Here is a 20,176-nt window from a genome sequence, read left to right as displayed (position 1 = left end):
CAACAAGAAGACGCGGACAAAGAACTGGAAAAGGAAAAACTTTAGCAAAATTGCTAAAGGTGACCACGTGCTACTCCGCAATTTCAATAGAAAGTGGAACAGCCCACGCTTCACTGGCCCCCACTTGGTAGAGGAGGTATCTACGAGAGCAGTAAAGTTGCAGGATAAGCGTGCTTGGAATCACCTACACGACGTAAAGATCTGCAAACTCCAGACCCACCCTAGCGTCAACGACAGGGCCATTGGAAGAGCGGCGACAACGTCACCTACTGAGAAGGAGACGTCTACCACAGCTGACGACCTCAGTGCCCCCATACCTGCCACCCCCCAGAATCCCCAGAGACAAGTACTGAAATAGAAACTGGTAATTTGCATACCACCCACCCCATGGTCACACGATCAAAGTGTAAAGAGACTTCCGCCAGTTGAGCCCTAAAACCCTTTACCACAAATCCCCGTCCCACCACAGCCACCACAGCCACCACCCAATTGAAGGACATTGTTTTGCACATACACACATGTTGACACTTGTATGTTTTCTTTTTTCTTTCTCGCACATGCAGGTACCGTGTGTTATTGTATTGCTAAGAAAATAGGTAACTAACAGCGTACATTGCCCAGGAGTAGATGCTACCCTCAGACGATAATTACCCTGAAGCCCTATCACACCAATTTGTGTATCACATAAAAAGGCCAAAGTACCTAAAAATGAGGAGGATACGTGTTTACCACACCGCATTTATCTTGACCATAGAACAATCAATGCCCCATCTTCACCAGCACTTACCTGCTCTAAGAGATAGATCTCTTAGATTGGCGTGGGAGCAGCTCTTCGCCTGGGCACTGAACGACTACCTGATAGGGAGGGCTTGATAACGACAACTAACAATAATAACAAGCGTATTGAGAATTTTCAGGCGGGCAACTTTAACGTCGCAAGAATAAGCTGCCGGACTGCAGCAAGGTAAGAGCAAATGCCGGTGAGACTAGCTTTTGTAATAAAAATGATAGGGGTTTTGGTGATCACTGGTTTTTTGGCTGCCTCTGTATGGCAGAAACGTTATGCTATCAATATTTTGGCTGCACCCAAACCTAATGTACCCCCACCCACGGCTGCAACAGGTGTTACGTCAGGTGGTACTAGCAAACCTCCACATAAGGGAAGTAGAGTTAAACGCAGCACATACTCTGATAATAAAGATATTGATAATTACATAACAGATTCAGCACACGTCTCGAACAACATGTGGTACCAGCACATGACCCAAATAGGTAAGCAGACAACAGAAGACAGTTGCTATGTCTGCTCATTGATCCCATACGCCATGAGTGCTTCCAGAACATTTGTTGCCACAGAAATAGAAGAAAAGACGGCACAATGTATAATATACCTGGCACTATTCCAAACGAGAGGGCGATTTCAAGGAACGGTGGTGAGACTGGTGTGGAAAACGCGAGACACATATCCATACGAAAACAACTTCCTCAAGTCATATTTGAGTTACCACAAGAGCAGTTTGCATGCTGAAGCGTTCATATACATGACAAGTGGTCCTGAAAAGGGAGAAACGAAGAAAGTAACACTACAATACCTACCATGTGACTGGTACGCCACAGAAGTTCCTGGTACACAAGGATGTTGGGAAAGACCACTGGTAACGATAACAGGGAAGGTATACATGGACAATAAATGGGACATAGGAGTGGTTGGCAGCAACATGGTAACAAGAGAAAATATTACCACTATTGATGAACACAATAACAGATGTTGGACGATTTGGGGCAAGTACGTACCCATGCTGACGTGGATGGAAAAGGATGAAGACCCAATGAGCACACTGCCGCTGTCTGCACCTAAGCTATGCTACCAACACAGAGGAGAAGTGGACGTGGGATACAACACCAACTGTGCCAGCGTGTTAGAGCTACCAGAGGGGGGAGCAGGAACAGCAGTATAAATGGACCTCTACTGGGCCTGCGGAAATAAGGCATACCACACACTGCCCCCTCTGTGGAACGGTATATGCACAATGGTGCACATTAATGTACCATCACTAGTGGTGCCCCAGAAACATGTGAACATGGCGAACTTCCCCAAAATGGATGAAGGAAACAAGAGGAAGAAGAGATCGGTACAATCTCAGAGGGGATCAGACAACGAAAACAACAACAACAATAATGTCCTGAACAGAAAAAAGAGACAAGGAGAACCACTGATGGGAAATTACCTATGGGGAAGGTCGGAAACAGCACTCACTTCAATCCCACCAGAACACAGACTATTCAGCAGAGCAGCAATGTTTTTTCTTGTCAATAATACACCCTGGATTACAAGCTTATGCCAACGCAAAATGGCTCCAGATAACACGATGGGAGCTGATGATGACAATTCATTCTACAGTAAATGGATTTAACGCCATAAAAGAAGAACTACGAGCAGTAAGGATGGTAGCACTACAGAACAGATATGTATTAGATCTCCTTACAGCAATGGAGGGAGGAGTTTGCGCAAAGATAGGACAATCATGCTGCACATTTATTCCTGCTAACGATGCCGACAATGGTACACTCACTGAAGCAGTATCACAACTGGCCCAGATGCACTCCAAAATGATGGAAGAAAGTAAAGGAGTGAAGAAGGATGACAGCTGGTTTTCATTGTTATGGTCATGGATGCCATCATGGCTGTCGGACGGGCTGAAGATTATAGTTGGATGTATAATACTGGCTGGAGCTGCACTGATTATAATAAGGTTCTGGAAAGCCCGGAAAGCATGCACTACAGACGAAATGATCGAAATGGTTGGTATGCACCCCTTGATGCCAACTGATGATGGCCAGCACACAGACACAATAATAAAGGAAAGAGAAAAACTGCGCAAACAGATCATCACCAACCACCTGGACCCACCATCCGTGAAGCTCGAAAACCCAAGAAACCCGAGAAGCTACATCGGGAAATGGGTATACTGCACACCGGGAGGAAGTTGTGTGTATACGTATTGGTCATTTGAGGACCATGTCAACCATTATGGACATCTGGGAGGAGTAACTAAAATATGGAGAGTAAGAGGAGATAAGGAAAAGGATATGTTTGTGGTCGACAAGTCGACCAGAGGGGGGACTGAAGTGGGAGAATGGGACAAAAGACTCCCCCCAATCTCCTCGCGCCCCTGGCCTAGAGGATCGCGACCCAGACACCCACCATGAGAAGAATTTGCCTACCTACCAGACGACCAAATACCCTGGTACAGGAACATACAGATGTGTCCATCCGCCTGCCCACCAGCCTGCCCTGCTCAAGCCGACACCTGCGGCATGGATGAACTTGACTAAACCTTTCAACAGTAAATAAACACATCGTTAGAGATGCCATGACGACTTAGCCAACTGTCAGAACACCCATGCATCCATGCACACTGGACACCCCCACACCAATTCACACGAAGAACATATTCAGTGCTATGACGTAGGTGATGGACACACCCACTGACGCGCATCTTTATTATTTTTCACATAGGTTTTTCAAAATGCAGAAACGCAAGACGCACAAAGCGCTCATCTAAAATGCTTGCTGACGCTCCTCCTAACCCTTACATTGTGATGAAAATACAACAAAGACATGATACCGAGTATGAAGCAATGTGATGCCATAACTTAAAGTGCCGTGCATTAAACATCCCCACCTATGCACCAGGCCCAAGTAGGCCGCAAGCAAGAGCCTCCACGAACATTGAACAAGCAAGAGTACAATTGCTGACCCTGCAGAATGAGCCCAGCGAGAACTGCCAGCCAAGGGGGCAATGTTGCAACTCGCATGCCACAAGCCGAAGCCAAGGACACACCTGCAAACTAAGCCAGACACACAGTGGAAAATACAACATTAAATGTGCAGAATTCTGCCTCAACCACGGTCTCTCCTCACGTGACCAAGCCGAACCTGACAGGGTGCCAGACCCAGGAGTGAGAAGTCGCCTGTGTCCCAAGTTTGAGACACAGGCTGCAACAATGAAATGGCCCAATGGACACCTACAGCGATGGGAATAGTCTGCTCTCAGGCATATGAGCAAATCCACGCATTGTCTGCACAAACACATAGTTACATATTGTTGCAAATGACAGGTACACCGCGAGCTGGGAACAACGATGGTCCCAAGCTGGGGGACTCGCGAGTGGACCAATCAGAACATGGGGCACTCATCACTGACGCCATTAACATTAGCCAATCATTAGGGGTCTTCGTGTAACAATTCTCATGTATCTAATAGAAGGGACAACCCAAGTATACCACCTGACTGACCCTTAACCACTAACAGCGTTCTCTATACGTATGCTATACTAACCCTACCACTCGAGGAACCAATCCAGAGTGGCGATAGGTTTTTTGCTTACTTTCCCAGGTGACGCAAGTAGCGCGTCATACTGAGGCAAAAAGGGGCCTGCGAGCCCCACGAATTTCGAGAGTCAGGACGGACGCTTACGATCCTAGACCCATCCCTGCCGTTATTCAATAAACAGCAGAATCACCTTGCTTCCTGTGTGTGTCTCATACTCATTTTTGGGATACGCGGGAGGAGTTGGGGCCTCCCAGCCCGGAGGTCCGCGGAAGGCCCAGCCGATCCCGGGAGAAACCCTCCCGACAATGGTGTGACAGGTGTCAACGGCACACAAGGCTCCCCCGCGCTGATAGCCAAAGCAGGAGGAAATGATTGCCGCTGTGGTGCCATCCTCGACTCCAGAGACAAGAAAACTCTTGACAGTTCAGCACAGCCGGTGAGTCGTAGAAGAGATGTTAAAACCGAACTGTGCTGGGCCCAAGGTTGCAGGCGGCAACCTTGATGAAAAAAGAATTTGTGGAACTGAACTTTAAAGAAATACTAGTATAAGTTCCAGAAGCAGAGTGTTCCAGCGTCGTGGGGTGCTCATTCGAAGGACTCTGACTGAAGCCTTGGTGGGTGGTTTGTTGAAACTACGAGAACCAAGAGGCCATATGAGAGGCCGGTGGGGAGTGTCAAAGTGGTCCTACGAGGGTTGAGCAAAACCCTTTGTACACTCGAAAGTCTTCGACACAGTGGAGAAAACTGATCGAACTGTGAATGGGTGAAGCCTGACTGGGTGCTAAGAGAATGCCTGACTGGAGGCTGGAAAACCAAGGGAAGTTAATTCTGTATAGTGTTAAAACACCTATGAATATTATGGTGACAAATGTGAACCCGGCTGAGGGACACCACAATGAATAGTTGTTAACTGGCAAATGTGAACCCGACAGAGGGATGCCTGCGAATTGGGAGTAAACGGGGATATACCCTTGAACATTGTGATGACAAGTGTGAAGTCCACAATTGATAGTTGTTCAAAAGGACATTTAGAGTATTTGAATGCTATGATTTTGAGTAAAAGGCCATAGTGAGCCCGACTGAAGGAGTTTAACAAGGGGCATCAAAGGGGCAAAGAGCCATCGCCCAACGTGAAGGATTACCAAAGGAACCTTTGTTTTGTTTATTGTTTATCGTTCAGCAAGCCTTCTAAGGCAAGAGACTTTACAGGATAGAGAATTGGCCCAGAAGGTCCTGGCATCATTGAAAGGAAACTGTAACCTCATGCTGGCGAGGCCCAGCAGTGTGCTGTGCTCAAAGGTCCTGCCTTATCCCATGCTAAAAACATGTGGGCAAGGGAGACCCCAGCCATACCATCCTGACTTATCATTTGGTGAACACTTCTTTCTTTTCTTGTGAACATTATCCCACACTACTTTGTAATTTAGTTGTAAGGTTTGGCAATTGTTTTTTTTAGTATAGGCCCTTTTTATTTGACAAGACGCCACTAGGAATGCCTTATTATTATTTGATGGTCGTAGCTTGCTCCCATCTTAGATTTAGTTTAGATTAGGCGTTTTTCTCACCCATTATACAGTTTTTAATAAACACCCTTGAACTGTGATCACTTGTCTCTGTCTTTACTGTTGCCACCATGAGTTCCTTACATCACACACCCCTTGTCACTATTCCCACAAAGGATAGACTCCTTAACCTTCTTCTCAATCTGGGCATTGCACGCCTGCCACCAATAATTGTTCCTTATTGAATGATTTGGATTTACAATCCCTTGATGACTTTCGTGCATCTACTTTTCAGGCTTCAAAGGTTGGCAAAATACATACCATTGGGAGGGTTCATAACTGTGTATTAAAGAATTTCGAGTAGGGCAGGGAAAGCAGCGCACTCACACGGCATCCCATACTCTGGGCACTCGTTACCTCATACATGCAAACAAACATCCTGAACAGCATGCCATGGAGATAGGAGACACATTACAACAAAGCATCAATTGTGGCACAATGAAATCAAGGGCCACTTTATGTGCTATGGTCAAACATTTCTACACTTTACACAAGCTTTTAGGCACTAGGATTTTGTCAAGTGACCAAGGACACTGAGATGGAATATCTTGTGATGATCGTAACAGGGATAACGGCAGAAAAAAACATGCTATAACTGCAACTTATGAAAAGCAGAATACATAGTCCGAAATGGATGCTTATTGTACTCTAAATGCTTTTTGGACGTTTTTGTCTGCATTGTCATTTGGAGGTGTTTAAGAACAGACTAAATCAGTGACTCACCCCTTGAAGGGTGCCTGAAATAAACTTTTAATGTGTCTAGAAATTATTGTATAGAATTCTAGAAAGACTAAATTATGTGTTATTCCTACGTTTTCTTTTTTGGGTTCACTTCTCAAAGTGTTACACTTGTGGAACCACCTGTTATTTTTTTAAGAGGCCTGCACAAGAAAGCCATCCACTCCAGGATAAAATAGCCCCATGGCACTGGCCACAGCCCAGGAGCTTCCATTTTAAAAGAACACATTAAAAAATATATGTTTTTAAAGTTTTTTAGGGGTAGTAAGGGAGTCCACAGGGGTAGCAAGGTAGACCTCAGGGATAGCAGGTCCAACCCTTGGCGACCCCCAAATGACGTCCCTGGTGGTTGCAGTAGTGGTTGCAATTTGCAGTCGGGAAGCAGTAGCAATAACAGTGCGAGAAAAATCTGAAGGGATTACCCCAAACATATTATCAGCGAAAGAAGAGTGCAATATCAGAGGACACAAACCGGTCCACAACTAGGGAGACCGGCTGAGTACCGCTGGGGTAGCTCAAGAGACAGCCATAATCAGGGCTTCACTCGGTGGTGCTGCTGCCGATTTTCCAAGCGCACAACAGAGCCGCATTGATGGTGTAACTGTCCCGGGCTCTGAGTGCGACCTGTGGGCGAACGCGACAAGTGTTCATGAAGGAGGCTCTCGAGAAGGGAACTGATGCCGAAATCAGGAGGCATGCCCGAGTAAAAGTATAAAACCTTCATACAGCGTGCTTGTACCGCCACAGTATTGAGGAGTGGGAGACGCCGACCACTAGCCAAATTCCTCTGATTCACTGGTAAAAGCCAGATAGAGGAAAACGAGAAACGTCTATGACACCGCACAGCCTCAGAAAACCAGCACTAGACTGGGCAGTGAAGCGCCAAGCATTTGCACATTACGGAGGAAAGAGACACAGCTGAGTTCTAAAAAAAGGTACCTGTCAGGGGAAAAGGGTTCTGGGGACTGAAGAGGGCAGGGGTGCTGTGAGAATCAAATAAGTTGTCAGAGAAAGAGAAATTGAAATCTACAACCTAAAGAGTAATTGGTAAAGTGGGCAGGAGAGTAAACCCACTCCACGAGAGAACCTTGATCTTCTTCAAGGTTATATAGTCCTTTTCATCACAAGTGTTAAGAAAGGAAGAAGGCAATGAATATGGCAAGGGAAATGTGCACGGAATCGCACAGTGAACAACTTTGAATCTAACAACGTGCATACAATACCCAAGACTTGTGTATACTAAAACCCAGGAGTGCAAATAGAGTGAAACAATAATACCAATATATGAAAAGGGATGTGGGGTAAGCACTTAGAACCTCCTTATGACTGAAAGGAAAGTCGGCAAACTCCTTACCCACTATGCTATTACAGATACTGACAGCGCTAAGCCCACGTAGAGGGCAAGCAAGGACAGGATCTGTGAGCTGACACTCTGGATGATACTGAATAAGGAACTTAGAAACAGTACTCACGAGGACCGGAAAGACCACTTGAATGTCAGTAAACCCACGAACCCAGTTGATCAAACAGGGACCCAGAAGGCTATAACAGCAATGGGTGGAGGATAACTAAATACATAAGACCCAAGTCAAGGGGCAAGTAGGAATTGTGATTATAGAATAGTGAGGAAAACAAAAGGCATTCACACAGGGACTAGTTACAACAGCACCCCACACCTAATAATCAATGGGAAATAAATGCAGAAGTGTAATGGAAAACATGGAATGGATCCCAATAGAAAGTAAAGATCAGGAGCAGGGAAAATTATATCACAAAAGGAAACCTTCCCCGCCCATCCAAGGAGAAAAGGCAGGAAGCTAAATCTATAAAGGGAAAGACTAATGCATCAAGTTTTTCAGTAGCAAAGGACAGCATCAAAGAAACAGAGAACACAGGCAAATTGGGCAGCATCAAAGGGTAAAGCACAGAGAAAGGCTGCCTGCAGACAGAGGAAGACAGAAAGGGAAATCCAGAAAGCAGAAATCAATTAAGCACATAAATCCGAAATCCAGGGCAGAGGAACAAGAAACAGGAACTAGGCCCAAAAGCTAGGAATAAGGAACAAGGGACCAGTCACAACCGGAACACTGCAACAATGACCAGCGCTGGACTGAAGCAAACTTAGGCTTTTAAAGCTGCTTAACGAGCACACCCCTCAGATGTGCTGCCTGCTGCACCTGCAGCCACAGGTGTTGCCTATCCTCTACCCAACCTTGTCCTGCAAGGGAGGAGGTGAAGCAGTGAGCCAGGCATTCTGGGAAGCATAGTCATTAGATTAAAGTAGCATGCTGGCTGCCAAAAACCTGGAATGGATCCGGAAGGGAAGTAACTTGGAAAATAAGGTTTTAGTGCTCCCAATTCATCACAGCACTGTAGCATAAGGTTCGGAGGAAATGTCCAGTAGGGAATAAACCCCAAAACATGCCCCCAAGTGACGGGAACGGGAGCGAAGGGAGCGAGCCGTGACAACAAGAGACACTTGGCAGGTGAGTAAACCAAGTATAACTTGTGGAAAAAATGAAACCCAGACCTTGGCAGAAAGAGATACCAAGGCTGTGATGTTCTTTTTTAGTTGGACTGAAACAAACGTCCTGAAGAAAGGACACAGAGAAAGGCGAGAACAGGCTTCTTGACCGAAGTGGAAGCCTACTTATTTTGAACTATAATTTTGAAGCTAAAGCAGAGCTGCAGAAGGCAGCAAGAGACATTTTATTTTTCCCTGTTGTACGTTTTTGTAGAGATCAGAGTATCAGGGTCGGGTCAGGTTTAGTTCACCGGGCAGAGGACTTTTATTTTGGACATCCTGACAAAGACTGTTTCATTAGTTCGTTTTGTTTAGGTAAGGAAGCCCCTCATAGAGTTAGGGTTAGTGAGGCGTTTTTTTTCCAACCCCATTTATGTGTTGAATACAAGTATTTGGCAAAAAGCCCATTACCCGTGTCAGTCTCCAAGGTCCGACTCCTCACAACACCCACTACTAGCACGGGACGTATATTGGAGAAGGGCGGGATCACAAGCTGGCTGAAATGTGTTTGTTTACCCTCCGTTCAGGCCCATATTCCTACACCGGTAAAAAAAGATGAGCTATTTTTAGCTCAATCATGTAATAAATGAAGAAAAAATATTTTATTTCTAACACTAATGATCGAGGTACAATTATTGATGGGGCACCAATGAGCCAAAACTAAAGGTAGACTAAAGCACCACGTGTGATCAAAATCTATGCATCCTCAGTAGGCGGTGTTAAAGCACCACTTTTGAGCCAAGCCCTATAGTGTCAGTAAAGCACCACATAAGCCAGAAGTAAAAGAAAAGAACCAAAACGGATGCTAGTGCTAAAACTCCACTCCACTATGAGTGAACACTAGGTAACCCCACCAGGTGATGCTACAGAGACTTTTATATGCCAAAATGAATAGTTGTGCTATAGCGCTACCTACATGGGAAACCGAGTGGTGGTACTAAAGTGGGAAAAACTAGTGGCGGCTCTATAGGACCCCCGCCTGCCAGCCAAATCTATGTCTCCTCATAAAGTGGGTCTAGAGCAACACCAATCAGCCAAAACTGATTGTGGTGCTTAAAATCTGCATGTGCATGAAAACTATGTAGAATTATTAGGGGGTGCAACACCACCCCAATCAGCCAAAACTGATTGTGGTGCTTAAAATCTGCATATGCATGAAAACTATGTAGAATTACTAGGGGGTGCAACACCACCCCAATCAGCCAAAACTGATTGTGGTGCTTAAAATCTGCATGTGCATGAAAACTATGTAGAATTACTAGGGGGTGCTAAACCACCACATTGAGTCAGAACTAGTAGTGGGAAAACTAAAGGTAATATTAAAGTGCCACCTATAACCAAAAATGAATGGTAGTGCTAAAGAGACCCAATAATTTAAATAATAATAATTTGGCATTTAAATAGCGCTACGAACCCTCAGGTATCTGAGCGCTGCTTATGGTGTGTGGTGCTCATTTATCGGGCTCGGAAGGATGAAAGGCTGAGTTTGGCCCTGCCGGGATTCGAACCTGCGTTAACAAGCTCTGCACAGATGTCAAAGCGAGCGCTCTACTCGCTGTGCCACTTGAGCGGCTTGTATTGGTTACGCAAAACCTAATGCAATGCAAAACCTAGCAAACGCTAATGGTAGGGGACAAGCTGCAGCTATGACCTAAAACATATGGCGGCACTTCAGTACCACTTGAGCCAGAACAAAGCAGCCCAAAGATGCATAGGGGCCTTCTTGCCTCCACATTACCATCCACTCTCCCCAAAGCCTAAACATGTTTTGCCTCACTAAGTCGTGCTCAGCATTACATACGAGGTGAGACCAAAAACGACTAACTGCTTCCGAGTAGGAACCTGGGGGTTGACACTCAGAATAAAGTGCTAGCCCATCCATAGCCCCCTATTTAACATTGCAACACATTGACTGGTGATGACCCATTGCAACAGCCCTGTTATGCTGTGAGAAGGGCAGTGTGCAGGCATGGCCCTGAAACTACACCAGGGGGTGGCAATTCTCTATGAAATACATTTCAGTGTAATCCTCACTGAATGATCAGCAATGGCCACCGATAATGTGAGGCAAACAGGCCACTTTGTGGGGGCTCCAGCACATGTAGAATAGACGCCTCCAGACTAGCTTCATCAGAGCCATCACAATAATGCTTTGAGGGACTCAAATCTGGCTACCTTCACCGGTGTGGACTCAATGAAGCCGTTGACTGATTTTATAGAATGTCTGTGTTTGATCTCAAGTGGTAAAATACTCTTGACGAGTAGTGGTCCACGTTTCCTCTAACATATGGCAGAAAGGAAGGCCTAATTAATCAACCATTTTTCCCTCCGTATCTAATTATGTAATGAGGCTTAGAGATCGTGGATGCATTGAGTTTACTGACAATTCTGCAGGAGCTTCCCTGAGGCATTGCCTAATTGAGGGCAGACGTAGACATTCCAGAGTTCACTTGTCAACGGAAAACTATGGGAGCATCCATTAATTGACCAAAACGGATCATTATAATGGCAAGAGCTGGTGGGATAGCTTAACGAGTTAATTAACTTAGGCCATGATCCTTCCGAAGTCGACACCTTGGGCCTCATTATGACCCTTGCGGTCCAGTGAAAAAGTGCCTGTATTTACATAAACAAGCCCTTTACTGGACCGGCAGAGTACAAGTCTGCCAGTGGGGGCAACCTGACTCACCTCTAGCCAAAAGCTGGAGGTCACGCAGGCCCCCACCGACATGAAACAGCCGGTATTGCTGGTACCGAAGATACCAGCAAACCCCCCCCCCACCCCCATGGAGTCCCACAGGAGTCTGTAGAGTGGGGATTTACCGGTAGTTCCGCAGTCTATAATATCCCGGTATTGCCAGGATATCCGGTGACGGAAACGGTAGGTGCGTTTGCCGGTATCCTGCCAAATCTTCCACCATGGCTGTGACCTAGTACCCATTCACAGGGACAACAGGGCATCATTACAGGCAATGGCTTGTGGGTGCTCTGATCAGGGTTCATGTGTAAAACCAGGCATGCCCTGCTGGAACTGTGGTAAGGAGGACTTCTTCTTGGTGCCATACCCTTAGCGGATGGGTTCAGGCGTTGCCCTGTGGGTACTGTGGCCGTATGTTCTACAGGACAATACATGTCGGCTGCGGCCTGGAGGCAAGCAAGCGAAGGGCACTACAAGTGGGTCATTGCCACTGCAGAAAGTGCCAGCAAATAAAATGAGGTCCTCGTTGTGAGAGGATACAAAGGGAGTGCAGACATTAGAAAATTGGATGCTTTCGCGCTTTATGAATAATTCCATTTTATTTATTTATTTATTTTGAAAATTGCAAATCGCATCCAACCCAGAGGCACCTAGGCCTATATTTGGCATAATCGTCATCCTTAGGGAAGGGACAGCAATACAGTGGGCCTAAAGCAAAGCTTATGCTTGCAGGAATGCTGCTATTTTAAAGCAAGGGCCACATTTTGAAGACAACTCTATTTAGAGCTGCAAATAAGGACTTTTGTGTATGTGAATATATTATATTTAAAATGTGAATAATCGAATATGGGGGATCATTTTGACCTTTTTGAAACCATTCCCTCAAATTGATATGCTATGACATTTATAACACCCCTGCACACTAGTGTGTAATGAATATGTTACTGAATATGTTTCACTACGGGCTTTGTTTGATGGTAAATGCACTTTTCTTCTATTAGATAGATCTGTGTAATCTGGGACATATTCTTCAGTATCCGACAAAAAAAAAACACCTTGGGCTGAACAGTCTTAAAAAACATTTAGACACCTTGCAAAATTGCCTGCAAGCTCCTGCAACTGGGCATGTTGAGGGCTGAGCGGTGAATGCTTTGAACTGGTTGGATTTTGGTGGTGTGGTTATTTTCACGGTCATTTGGGTAACTGGCACAGCACTATTCTTGAATTGCGCTACACTTCAGAGCCCACTGGTATATTGCTTTTTTAGGGTGAGAAGATACGTGTAAAATCTACTGTGAGCTCGGGATTGAATGGGCCAGCCTGCCAGCGGTGCTGCTGAAATACACAATGGCACGCTCAAATATGCCCGGATTAGGGTTAGTTTGCCATTGCCATGCCAATGTATCCTCATTTCTAACCCACTTTCATCACAGGCTATCCTCCAAGCTTCAGCAGTCATAGCCAAGTGGGTATCCAATTGAGCACACGGGGTGGTTTGCGTCTATTTGTCTATTTGACCAAATCACATTTGATTGAATTTATTTGACCTTTTTTTTGGTCTAAAATGCAGGGGGATCCCCCTGCAACCTCTCACCGACTTCGCCTCAACCTTATCTATACCCATACCCACCCCATATATATATAGTTAATTAAATTTGACTGAAAAAAAAAGGTTAAAAAAAATGATCAAATGTTTTAGGTGAAATGGTTTTAGGTCAATTATGCTAATACCGATGGCTGTGCTTTTTCACATTGTGCATAGAAAACAAATGCCATTTCAGATTTCCTATGGAGCAATGCCAATCTATGTTCCAGAGTGCCATGTCAGCACTGGTCTCTACATTATCACCGAACATTGCTATGCCAGATTCAGACTGCTCAGGAAAATACTCATGGCCGCTTCAAGAGCTATACCAGGGCTGCCCCTGTCAAGCGCATAGCTAGTTTGTACATTAACACCAGAACATTGCGATGTCGCCCTCACACATCCTTAGAAAACGACCAGCCCAGTTTCTATTGCATCCAGAAAATAGCCAGACCTGTTTTGACGATCCCATGCCAGTGTTTCCCCAGCTAAGCAAATTGCATTGCTCGAACCTCGCCCCTGCTTCTTCCACGTTGCACTCAGAGCATTGCCCAAGCCATTTTCCCATTGCCCCATAGTTTTGCATTTCCCCAGAGCCTCGCCCCTGCTACTTCCACATTGCTCTCGGAGCATTGCTCCAAGCCATTTTCCCATTGCCCCATAGTTTTTCATTTCCCCAGAGCCTCACCCCTGCTACTTCCACGTTGCTCTCAGAGCATTGCCCCAAGCCATTTCACATTGCCCCATAGTTTGCATTTCCCCAGAGCCTCGCCCCTGCTACTTCCACGTTGCTTTCAGAGCATTGCCCCAAGCCGTTTTCACGTTGCCCCATAGTTTTGCATTTCCCCAGAGCCTCGCCCCTGCTACTTCCACTTTGCTCGCAGAACATTGCCCCAAGCTATGTTCAAATTGCCCCAGGCAGCCTGATAACTGCACGTGTGCCAGTCAGAACAGGGAAGAGTCCAAGCAAAATTCACATTTTTTTTAAATTTCTTTTATTAAGATTATATAGTTAAACACCTGGTTCAACCTTTACAACAATGAATATAACACAAAATTTAACAGTGCATATTCCTTAAAATAAATTGCATTAGCATATTAAACATAACTACCAAGGGATCCCATAAAAGAGTAATCAAACGAAAACCACAAAATATAATATTTAAAATAAACCTAACGTAATAGCAGATGAGTCCAATAAGATCTTGCAAAAAATGGACCCCTCAACCGTCATCAGTCCAGTCCAATATGTTTCAAAAATCGAACCACAGCTAAGGTGACATTTACGTGCAGACCCCTGAATAGTAATACCCATATTTTTTCCTCAATTAGTGTTGTATATTTATTTTGAATTTTTCCCTAAAACAAGGCTTGCGATTCCGCCAAAGATGGGGAGTGTAGCAAGAAATGTTTCAAGGTTTCAACTATAGTAGGAGCGTCACAAAATCGACAACATCGCTCTTCCTTCCTCCATCTTTGGCGAGCACCCAAGACCTCTCTTGTGGGGTGCAAGTTCCACCGCAGCCTTAAAAACATGTCTCTAGAAACTGCATTGAGAAATGTTCTCAGGTATTTTGTAAGAATATTGAGGGCCCGATTCATCTTTGCGCGGTGCGAAGTGATTTTGCACTGCCAACAAAAACCCTGGTTCACAGAGCAGTGGAAGGTGTATTGTTGGAGTGCAAAGTTGCTTTTTGTACCAGTCCAACGTCAGTGCAAAGTCACTCGGGTTTGCAAATGCTTTCAATTTTGACATTGCTAGCAGGTGTCAATCCAATCATGGCTCCGAAGCTCCATTTTTCCCTTTGTCTCGTTAGTGAGCAGCAGTTCCCTGTCAATTTCAACTAATTTCATGAGCGGAAATGAAGCATTAATCCCCATCCCCGCCTTCGCAGCGGGATCTGCTCCCGCTAAATCGCTTCTTTACGAAACAGAAACATGGAGGTTCTGTTAGGCCAGAAGGCCTTTCCTCAAAAAGGATAGTGCTGTCCATGCCACCATGATTGACAGGGGCCGGAGACCCAGCTCATATCGAACTGACTGCATGGGTGTGCCCTGAGGGAGATGCAAGGCTGTTTTGCAGAAAATCCCTTCCAGAACATTTCACAGCGTAGCATTAAGCTCGAGAGAACATTCGGCACTATAGCTTAGAATAGGAACCACCTTTTGCTTGTGAAAGATCTTGGGAGGATAGCTCAGGGGCAACGCGCTCGCCTTGAAAGCAAGATGACACGGAGCAACACAGGTTCCCCGGGTCCGCACTTAGAAACCTCCGGGTATTAAGCGTGTTATAAATAACCAATCATAATCAAAGATCATAGGAGGACAAATAGAATATTGACTATATCTTTGGGAAATAAACCGCCATTATGCTGCCGCCAGACTTGACATGCGGCGTGATTGTGCTGCATTTTGAAGGTCCTTTAAGCTGCTAGTCAACGTACAATGTATACTTACATGTACCAAAATGGCTAGTAGGCTGGAATCTCAAAATGTTGGATTTTGATACATTAATTCAAAAACCATTATTCTTCAAGTAAGTTTCCAGGGCTAGCAAGTTGGCGTTGTATTCCCACTGGTGTCTGGTCCAGATCATCAGCGTAGAGTGGCCACTGCATTGGGTGAGTTCACATTTTGGGGCGAACAGACAGGCAACCGCTGTTGGTGCATGATATGAGTGCTCTCTTTATAAAATTATGAAGCAAGCATTTCCACTGGTAGGGCCCCAAGACAATGTTGGGTTTTCTCACTACGGGCGTGATTATGATTACGCAGACTTGATGCGCGTGCTGGAAAAACCCGCCTCACTTAATGTTATGGTATTTTTTTTATTTTTTATTTATTGAACATTTGCATGACGCCTATAGAACAATAACAGTCCTACTAGGCCTTGTGACGTTTGGATCATGCAAGTACAGTAACAGGAAGTGCACGGGGATAGGGCGAAGAAATGGGTTAGGGATGGAGGAGGAAGTGCCGGAGGATGGGACCCAATGGGGAGGGGCAAGAGTATGGGGGTATCTTCCTCACTGCTCTCTTGAGTCTGGCCAAAGACTGCTTTTTTATGAATTTCCTTTGATTTTGTTCTTGTACTTCCTGTAGAACTGATGGCTGGTCTAAAGTGCCAGCCAAAACCTTTGCAAAGATATGTATTTATTGGGTGTTTATAATACGCCTATTGGATCCAATTCATGGGATATTTACCCGGTTGAAAGTGACCTTGCGCTGCTGAAAAATGACTTTGAACTGCCGACACAAAGCCTGATTCAAGGAACTGTGCAAAGTGTATTTTTGCCGGGCAAAGAGATTTTGTACAGCAAAAATGACTATGCACTGACTTTGCACTGCCAAAATACCCTTTGAAGGTTTCCATGAATCAGGGTTTGTGTCAACAGTGCAAAGTCACTTTTCAGCAGTGCAAATTCACTTTTCAGCAGTGCAAATTCACTTTCAACCGGGTAAATATTCCATGAATCAGGCCCAATGTGTTTCATTCATTCTCCAAAGCAAAGCTATAGTTAGTATCTTCCAACTGCACATGTACACAAAGGAAGTTTAAAGTAAAAAAAAACCAGGCACAGAAAAGCAAAGACCCATTTGCCTCGTGTCTGTCAATAGGAGTAATGGCTCCCTGAGGTTGGGCCAGCTTTCAAGCCCGCGTTAAATGCCCTATTCCAACCCGACTTCCTCTTTGCGCCACAAACCTTCCAAAGCGATGCGCATTAGACGGGAGTTTTACAATGCTGCCTCTGCATTAATGGCATGCCCCAGATTTATGGCGGCCTGCTCCCCACTTGCACTGCATTTGAGCAGGAAGTCATTAAAAAAAGCAGCAACACTCGTGTGCTATTTACCTTCTAATGAGCAGTGGCTGGTGCCTCCTAGGTGTCCTGTGCTCTCTTTGAGCACGAATCCACAGAATAAGCTTCCTTTTCATGGATACAGTGTAGGTTTTGCTATCCGGCACGAATGGTGCCAGATGACCAACTATGCCAGATACTTGAATGACGGCACATCGGATGGCAGAGAGACCGGAAACGGAGCAGAAATACCAACTATTAGAGAGTACTGGACTTCTGCTCTGCTTACCACTAGGCACGCCAGCCAGAATCTGTGATCCGGCCTGAAATGTTGTTATCCGGCATTTTATTCACTGAAATGGTCCATCATAGACCCGTGCGAGTTACTAGAAGATTGTGGTTAATGAAAAGCCAGATTCCAGAGCTTCTATGTTATTATGTATCATAAGTGCAGTGCCACTAGCTCACACTGCTGCTCGCAGCATTTGAACTATATTCAATTCAATAATTTCTTTGCGCTCTTGAATATTCATCTATGTATATCACTGCTGTCGGCCATTTTAGTGCTGACCCACCTGCAAATTAGCCACAGACTTCTTGAGCACACATCTGTAATCTACCACTACATGACTGAATGTTTCCTGTAAATTACTTTATTGTGATTGGAGGGGAATGCACGTGACCCCACATGAAGCATTCCACCACATAAGAGTTTCAAACAAAAATTCATAATAACTAGAGGCACACATAATGTGACCACTGTGAGAAACCAAAGGGTGTCTCGCACACATAATGTGACCACTGTGAGAAACCAAAGGGTGTCTCGCCTACTAGCCTCCGGGGATCTCTCAGGTGGCCAGGGCACAGCCATCATCTTTGGATCCAGATCCTGGGGGTGGACCAGTGCGGGAGGATCATCTGGGTGGGGGTCTTTGGGGAGTGTGGGTGAGGCAACCATTGGTGGAACGCAGTATTCCCCCCTTTCCCGTACCCATCCCGCATCCTATTTTATAGTATTCTCCAACGTCCCAACTTCTCCCCTCCCTTCTAGACAAACACTGGCCGAGGAAGAGGGCGACTGAGGGTAAAAAGGCTAACACTTACATAACTCATTGGACATGTCCCGCTAATCAGGTGAGGTAAAGTCTGGCACTTTACTTTAATCACCTACATCTGATACCCATTAGCTCTCCCCACATGGATAAAAGGCGGAACATAGAGACACATTGTGGGCAAGGTGGAACACAAGAAGGAGCAGATCTTCTGGGGCGATGGCTAACCCACTGGAGCAGGGCGACCGATCGAGAGACTAGAGAAAAGGGTAGAGAACTCCTGAAGTTCCCTGCAGGAGGTCGTTCCCTTCGGGGAAGCTGTGAATGAGACATGGAGAAAGCCATATCGAAGACAAGAAGAAGCCTGGATTGTGTTTCAAGGACACCAGCGACCCTCCCAGGTGAACGACAGAGTTGGGGAGGTGAGGACAATCTTGTGGTATTAACCTTGACTCGTGAATCAAAGTCGCAGAAAGAAGTAGGGAATGCACACAACCATTGAGTTAGTAAAAGACATGAAAGGCCAGTTTCTGTCAAGGAAAAATTGAAGCCGCAACAGTCTATCTCACAATTGAAGGTTTCGCACATGCCAATGAGATGCGAAAGAAGGCACATCAATGATGAACATTTAAGTTGCCGATAACTGTAAAGCCAGTGATACAAAGTAGCAGAGTGGTCCGGCGAAAGGAAATAGCCCACTCGAAAGTCCCAGGAAATGTTTGATGTCTTGTTATAAAGCGGGAAATTGAACTCTGAAATGCGCGATGGTCAAGATTAACACCAGTGAAAGGGGAAGTGAAAAGGTTAATGCTTTAAGAGAAAGATTTCTTTGAACAAGAGACACTGGGGCAAATAACATAAAGGGAGAGCTGGAGTGAAAGTCGAAGTGGTCCTGCGGAGGTCAATAGTAAAAGCCTTGCACATTCGAAAGTCTTCGTCAGTGAAAGGTCAAACCCCTAACGAATGTGAATAAAGCTTGGGGAAGGAAATCCCTGCAAGTGGTGTGATTGTGAGGTGCGAGCCCGGCTGAGGGAGATCTACACTGAATCAGGTTCTTATTGGTAGAAAGGTCTGAGCCCGATTGAAGGAGACCTACGTGAACATTTGTTGAACTGTGAAAGAACTTGTGGCAATCTAGAATAAGTGACTTTAACGTTAACCTGAGCCAAAGTGTGTCATCCTGTTTACGGGGGCCACCTTACTCCATGCTGTCCAACGTGGGGAGGAGAGCTGACTCAGCCAGCTTGTGCCTTTATGTTACAACACTGATTCTCCTTTGCATACATATTCCCTTTACACACTTTTTGTACAAAAGATATGGCAGGCATTAGTGTTTTTGATTTGACAGACTGACTAGGACTGTGTTTTCATTTTTTCATTATTATTTTATTGTAGAGACTACTCCCATTATAGCTATAGGGCAAAATAGGGGCCTTTCCAATCCCCAAGAATTGAATAAAAGTTTTGAGATGTGTAACTCTTGTGTCAGTGTCATACTTGTGATACAATGCCTCCCTTACACCACTGAGACCTATGCAATGAAATACATTGTCTTGTGTTAAATAAGGTGGAGGAGCGTGCCCCAGGATGAGACGGGCACATGAACAGGGAAAACTGTCCTGGAGAACCTGTGAAATAGCACAGTAGACAAACACACACACACACACCCCTCCAACATTCCCCCAACCACATCCACACTATCACAGACATACCTCTTCCTGGCTACATCACCCCATTTCCTCCCGATATCTGTCAAAAACCTTTCCTGCTTTTTCACCCTCTTTTTTTTGTGTAAATTTGGTTTTATTAAGATTTTCAGTTGAAAGTCACATTACATAAAACAGTTGCAATCTCAGAGTTAAATAGCAAGACCAGGAATT

The sequence above is a fragment of the Ambystoma mexicanum genome, chromosome 12, assembly GCF_040938575.1.
Source record: "Ambystoma mexicanum isolate Mex_15411 chromosome 12, UKY_AmexF1_1, whole genome shotgun sequence".
NCBI classification, from domain to species: Eukaryota; Metazoa; Chordata; class Amphibia; order Caudata; family Ambystomatidae; genus Ambystoma; species Ambystoma mexicanum.
The sequence above is the reverse complement of the archived record's forward strand: the minus strand, read 5'-3'. Positions refer to the sequence as shown.